The sequence below is a fragment of the Lygodium microphyllum genome, chromosome 30 (assembly GCF_053477565.2).
Source record: "Lygodium microphyllum isolate KBCC chromosome 30, Lygodium_microphyllum_v1.1.10, whole genome shotgun sequence".
Classification (NCBI taxonomy): Eukaryota; Viridiplantae; Streptophyta; class Polypodiopsida; order Schizaeales; family Lygodiaceae; genus Lygodium; species Lygodium microphyllum.
The window spans coordinates 16155442-16162400 of NC_141164.1; the positions used below are offsets into that span (position 1 = coordinate 16155442).

General features: G+C 41.3%; 1 pseudogene; it reads right to left on the reverse strand.

Annotated features, from left to right (window-relative positions):
• Positions 1-885: 885 nt before the first annotated feature.
• On the reverse strand, positions 886-1636 carry LOC148009575 (tubulin alpha-1 chain pseudogene; annotated as a pseudogene).
• Between the last annotated feature and the right edge of the window lie 5323 nt (positions 1637-6959).

The window sequence follows — 6959 nt, forward strand, 5'->3', positions numbered from 1 at the left end:
ATGTGGATGGAAGACCAGTTGACTACTCAGAGCTTGTTGTTGGAGCATTGTTAAGACCTCAAAGTCTGAGGCTCGCCATCATGACATCTGAGAGGTTGTTGCTTCTGCAATCCTGACGTCTATGACTGCATGTGCAGAACAGAAGTTTGCAAGAAGTGCTGCATCTAGAATGCGACCCTCCTGTCATCCATGGAGATATTAAACCAACTAATGTGTTATTAGATCAGAAATTTTCCCTATCTCGTTTAGGATTCCATTCTGTGAAATCTTCCATCCTGTAGGATTCAGGATTCCATCCTAATTTGGTCATGTGAAATCTTCATTCCTATAGGATTCAGAATTTCATCTTGATTCCATCATGTGAAATCTTCCTTCCCTCAATGAGCTTCGCAAGGAGTCTCACAAATTGGCACTCTCTACAGTTCGAGCCAGCACTGGTTCACCACACGTCTCCTTGCTAAAGAGAGAAATAGTGAAGCCTCTAACACAACAGCTCGCAGTGATGAGGTGATCAAATCAGAAGCGCTCGGGGGGTAGAGGAACTTGAAGGGAGTTGTTGGGCTGAGGTGCAAGAGGAGAGTGGAGCCTTCAAATCTGATTTGGACTAGCAGTTTGTCACTAATCTGTGACTGCATATACCTTCAGAGACGCGACATACGCCATAAGCCTTCAAATCTGATTTGAACTAGCAGTTTGTTACTAATCTGTGACTGCATATACCTTCAGTCCATCATCCACCAGAATAGGAGAAGTGATGGTGGCCATTAACACAGAGCTTGTCCTCTTCAATGCAGACTGAGCCTATAACCCTTATTTAATGCAAAATAGAGGAGTTCAAGTTGGGGCAGCCTTGTGCTTGGCAGGAATGACAGACAATTTCAGGGATTACGATCTGCAAATTCGAGTCCTGGTGGCACGGATGATGATCTTTGTGCTCATGCACACGGCTCTCTGTACCTTGGCAAGGTCACCTCCAGGCACGACAGTGGGAGGCTGATAGTTGATGCCGCACTTGAACCCGGTAGGGCACCAGTCCACAAACTGAATGGTCCTCTTGGTCTTGATAGTGGCCACAGCTGCATTTACATCCTTGGGCACAACATCGCCTCTATGAGACAGCAGGCCATATACTTTCCATGCCTCGGGTCACACTTGGCCATCATAGACGCGGGCTCAAAGGCACTGTTGGTGATCTCCGCAACAAAGAGCTGCTCATGATAGGCTTCCTCAGCCGAAATGACGGGCACATAAGACGAAAGCATGAAATGAATTCTCGGATAAGGAACCAAGTTCGTCTGAAACTCGGTAACGTCTACGTTCAAGGCACCGTCAAAGCGAAGCGAGGCCGTAAGGAAGGAAATAACCTGAGATACGAGTCGATTCAAATTAGTGTAGATAGGATGCTCAATGTCCAAGGAGCGTCTGCAATGTCGTATATGGCTTCATTGTCAAGCAGCACAGACACATCAGTATGCTCGAGAAGAGAGTGAGTGGACAAGACGCTGTTGCAAGGCTCCACAATGGAAGTAGACACTTGAGGGGAAAGGTACACAGTAAACCTTAGCTTTGATTTCTTGCCGTAGTCTACAGACAAGCGTTCCAGGAGCAAGGAGCCAAGGCCGGAATCAATAGCAATGCATCAAGAGGATCATCACCCTGAATTTCTCCCACAGTATAGGAGTATGTTCAGATGGTGCAAACAGCGTGAGTGCATACTCACGTCCTGGAAATCAGCAATGGTGCCAAGTAGCTACATAAGCTACTCCTCTTGAAGCTCTTGAGGCAGGGAAAGAGGTCATCCAACCCATTCTCATGATAGAAGTGAGAAGAAGAAGATCTGATGTGGTCTTGGCCATGGATTCTTGTGGAAAGCTTGAAGAAATGAGGAAAGGGAAGAAGAAACCCTTTCTTCTCAAAAGTAACCACGGTTAAAATGTCCTGCAACCATTTGTTTGTACACTTACCCCAAATTTTGGCTCAATCTTGATCACGTCCTGCTATTTTGGCTGGAGCCTTCCATTTCTTCCCTTGGTAATGCCAAGAATCACCATCTTCATCCTTGTTTGTAGCAGACCTTCACATATAACTCCGGTTTGAAATCTTCATGTCCTGTCAAGTCCTGTCACTCAAATTCCTAACTATGGTTTGCTCTCTCTAGCCTAGGAAACTGAATCTAGTACTTGAAAATGACTTCTGCAAGGATCTAAGCTACTGCTCTGATACCAATGTAATGGAAGCAATCAACCATGGAATGAAATCTAACTGAAATTGAAAATTAACTAAGCTACAACAAAGAATTAACAAATCTATTGCACCAAGACATCCTCATCATGTATTAATGATTGGAGATTCAAAAATACATGACGGCCATGGCTGAGTGCTTCATAGGCTAGAAAGAAGCTAACTCCAAGAAAATGGTAAAGCCAAGATTATTGAATGATCAAAAGATGTCTTGCCTTTGGCCTCTAGTCCCTTTTATTCTAACCCTCTTTCAAACTTAAGGGCTGTTCACACATGTACATATAGGCTAAAGCTAAATTTACAAAGGCTGGAATTAATCCAAGGTGCAAATATTAATGTTGTATTTTTCCTTCATGACAACAATCATGGCCACAAACCAAGAAATCGAGAAATTGAAACATCTTATTGACCACAACTCCTCCTTCTTGTGGAAATGGTATGCTTTACGCCTACAATGGGAGCTAGAAGGATGCCAAATAATGACCAACGCTGAACAAAGTCGTACAATCAAGGCATGTGAATATGACCCAACCTATGTCACTCCAATTTCCTATAGGGTGTTGACTTCCATTCGTAACCGACCCCTGGAAGAACACATTGAGGGATATCCTTATTTAGATTGCATCCTACAGAGGAGGAGCTGCATGTCACTAGTTGAGTGGACTCCGATGGCTTCTTGCTTGATGTCCTCACTTACATTACACACATAGGCATCCGCTCTTTCAACATGGATAGCTACACTAATTTTGTGTATAATCCAAATTTCTACGCCTGGCTTAGGTGAAGGTAAAGCACTAAGATTATGTGTTGAACGCCCTCCATCCTCTAACCCTTTAATCCTAGGAAGGATTCTTCTCAGTTCAAAGAGGGGGAGGTAAGGTGAATCAAAGCAAACACACAAGAAAAATCATAAAGGAAAATCACACATGAGGGACCTCAATGGTAGGACGAAGCAACTTTTGACTGAGGAATTGACAATAAAATTTGAAATCAATAGACTACAGGGAGGACAATTCCACTTCTGCACAGTTCACCAAGTATGTAGTCATTTCCTATTGCTTGTAGTTATTCTAAAAAACATTAATGGTGAAAATGGATTCATGACAGACACCCATTATGGCAAGCCAAGAGAAGGCTGGAAATTTTCATTTTTTAGAGAAAGAACAAGCAAAATATGGGCTTTTGGTGGAAACATGGGCTTTCGGTAGAAACACGAGCCTTCAGCCAGTTCAGGCATATCTTCAACCTAGAAGATGTGGTCATTAAAGAGTGGGCCATGAGACAGATCATCAAGCAATGCAATCTATAGAAATACATGGAAGCAGTAAGCCAGGGGGTGGACTATTTCCACTCTATAGAGTTCCTCAGGACTTTCCACAGGAACCGTGGCACTGTAACTATGCATGAGGGAGAGGGAATTCGTTAGGTGCAGATTGAATCGACCCCGGAGCTGGTGGAAAAGGCATTGGGTTTAGCAAACAAAGTAGAGAGGAAGCCAAAAAGGAATGTATATGCCTTGCTAGGAATGGATAAGGTAAAAGTCCACATCAACGATGGCATCAACTTGGCAGATATCCCTGACCCTGAAATCCAACTCTAAGTCAAAATGGTACTCGCGTTGTTTTCTAATCAAAGATACAACACCACCATGAGCTGCATCAACGTCCACCTGCTAGAGCGTGTCACAACTAGGGGCTTAAGAAAAAAACTATTTTTCTCATGTGAAAGATGGGGGGATGCAAAATTTTTTGCACCCTCTCAAATCAATTGATTTTCTGAGTTTGCAACCTTTGGAGATAAGAGGAATGGTCTCGGGGCTGAGATAGAAAATCCCTTCACTCCATATTGCCATAGACCACATGCAAAATGGTGTATTGAGTCAAAAACTCTCATTTCAACCTTTCTCTCTCCTCTTTCACTCTCCTCTCTACACCTTGTTCTTATGACTCAATCTGTGCGAGAGAGGGGTGGGTTGAAGCGATAGATTTTGGCTGTGTGATAATGCTGAAGTGTTATGGAGTGTAAATTAAAGGTTGGGGATGCGCCAATAGCCATGGAAGAGCATCAAGAGCTTCTCGCCTTTTAAATACGTGTAGATTCGTATTAAATTAAATGCATGATTGCTTGTTTTTGTCGTTTTATAATGAATCTTTTGTGCATAATTTGGAAAATGGTTTCAAATGATTGAATATGATTTATAATGCTTGAAAAATCAGAATTCTAAGTTGGTTCTCACTATTCGCATAATTAAAATGAAAATCGAAAAAACCCACAATGCGAGAATTGCGAGATTTTGGCGAAATTAAGGGTTTTGTGCATTTTCATGGTTCTTTTGATGTCCACATGGGGTCATATGAAGTATAATGTTGTATCTTGATTCATGCAAGCTCTAAATGTTCGAAAATAAAATAAAATACTAATAAATAATAAAATAAATCAAGAAAATGGGTTTTATATGGAAAAAATAGATTTTATGTGCCAAAAATTTACAAAAAGTTATGAATGTGTTCGTGAGTGTATGGTGGGGCTAGGGCATGAGGTTTAGCCTTATCCTATCCCCATTTTTATGTTAAAGTGTGTATTTATTGCTTTTTATATAGGAAAAACACATTAAAAATCCTCTTTATATCTACCAATGAATGAAAAACCATAAACAGTAGAGGGAAAGGATTGTGGGGAGTTACGAATCCATTGAAATAAGCTTTTATGCATATCTTAACCTATAGGATTCATACATTTTAAGTGTTTAAAGAAGGGTAGTAGCACAAATTACTTCGATGTTACCTTAGCAATGATGCACTACGATAGAATGAAGTCAAGAAAAGAATTGCTTGTGCACAATCCACGATGTTTGATTTATACATTTACATGTTTGTGCACTTAAAGGCATTCACCTTTGCATTGCATTACATATACATGGTATTAGAAAAACAAATCCTAGATGCATTGCGCTTGATTGTTACAATCATTGACCTGCATTGAGAGCGTAAGGAGTCCCATGGTGTAGGATAGTATGTTAGTTTCCCTTAGGGCCTAATTTAGTAAGGAATGAATTATATCCTAGAACAAATATAAAGAGAAGAGTATGTTTCACATGTGCTATATGTTTGGACATTGCAACTTGGGGCCAATACTCGAGGTGTAGGAGAGCCGTAGTGACTGGTTGAGGGATGCTCCTTGTGTATGTGATACGAGGTGCTAGATGCCAATCTGTTTGGGAACTCCAATTGCTTGGAGTCGAGAAGGGCAATATGTTGGACTATGCTTTAGAAATAGTATCTACAAATGTATTCTTTTGTTAAATCAGTTCATAGTGTCCATATGCTCCTACCGTCGTGAGAGGCTGTGGAGTGTTTTGGTTGAGCATAGAGCTTGGTTAGAGTTTTAGAGCCAGTGTCGGGCCCATTTTTGGTCTTGACAAGGAGCAAGGGGCTTGCTTGTGCCCAGAAGCAGCATTGTAATAACTTACACATTGAAGCATAGGGACAAATTTTTGGATAAGCAAGGGATTTATTCATTACAGACAAAGAAGAGAAATAAGAGATTTTCTTTATACTGATTAGTGGTTACATTAGAGCTTTAAGCCCTAAAACTCATCGCAACAATACTTGAGGATGTTGATGTCAAATTGGAAGGTGTCGAGTGCAACCTGAAGACCTCCCTAGTTCAACACCATTTTGTGATGGCCTTGGCTGGTTCAATTAGTCACAAGGTTATCAATTGTAATCTTTAATCCTAAAGGTTCAAAATAGCCTCCCCCACTCTTAACCATTTTCACACTATGACACCCTGAATTGGTTTGACCGTTATGTGTTTACATTGGAAGGTACTTGAGCTAGTTATTATGGGAACTAGTTTCATACTAGAGTAGAATTGAACTAGTTATTTGCTAAAGTGGTTCATAGTATGTGTGCTCACACAATAGAGAAAAAGCTAGCTATTTTAAAGACAAAAAAGGACAAATTAGTTGTTGTGCTGCCACCATCTGATGCCAACCCTCCATGAATAACCGCTAGCTCAAATAATGAGATCATCAAAATCCTCACTAGTGTTGCCCTCTTCTTGAACTCATTGCCATTTCCATTCCACACAAGTGTACCATCGACAACATCCTCAATTTCATCACAGAATATAAGGAGACTAAAGGGCCAAAACCAAGAGCCTTGATAAGACTATATAAGCTAACCTTAACTTAAGGCTAAGGTTGATTACTCTAGTACCTTAGTTGTTTGTTTCCTAGAGAGAGAGAGAGAGAGAGAGAGAGAGAGAGAGAGAGAGAGAGAGAGAGAGAGAGAGAGAGAGAGAGAGAGAGAGAGAGAGAGAGAGAGAGAGAGAGAGAGAGAGAGAGAGAGAGAGAGAGAGAGAGAGAGTAGAAGAGGTGAAGGAGAAGAGAAGGGAGAAGAGGAGGGAGAGGAGAAGGAGAAGAGAAGGGAGAAGAGAAGAGAAGAAGAGAGTAGGAGAATAGAAGAGGTGAATGAGAAGAGAAGAGAAGGAGGGGAAGAGAGATAGTAGAGAGGAAGAAGGGAAGAGAGGAGACAAGAAGGAGAAGAATAGAGATGGAGAGAGGGAAGTAAGAGAGGGAGAGAGATGGAGGAGCAAGAAGAGATAATCTCCATTCGCAAAGAGAAGTACCACTTCAACCTGTAAGAGTCTTGTCTACCTTCTTATCCTTCATACTTCAATACATCAATACAAAGTCCTAGCAAAGTCACGATCTC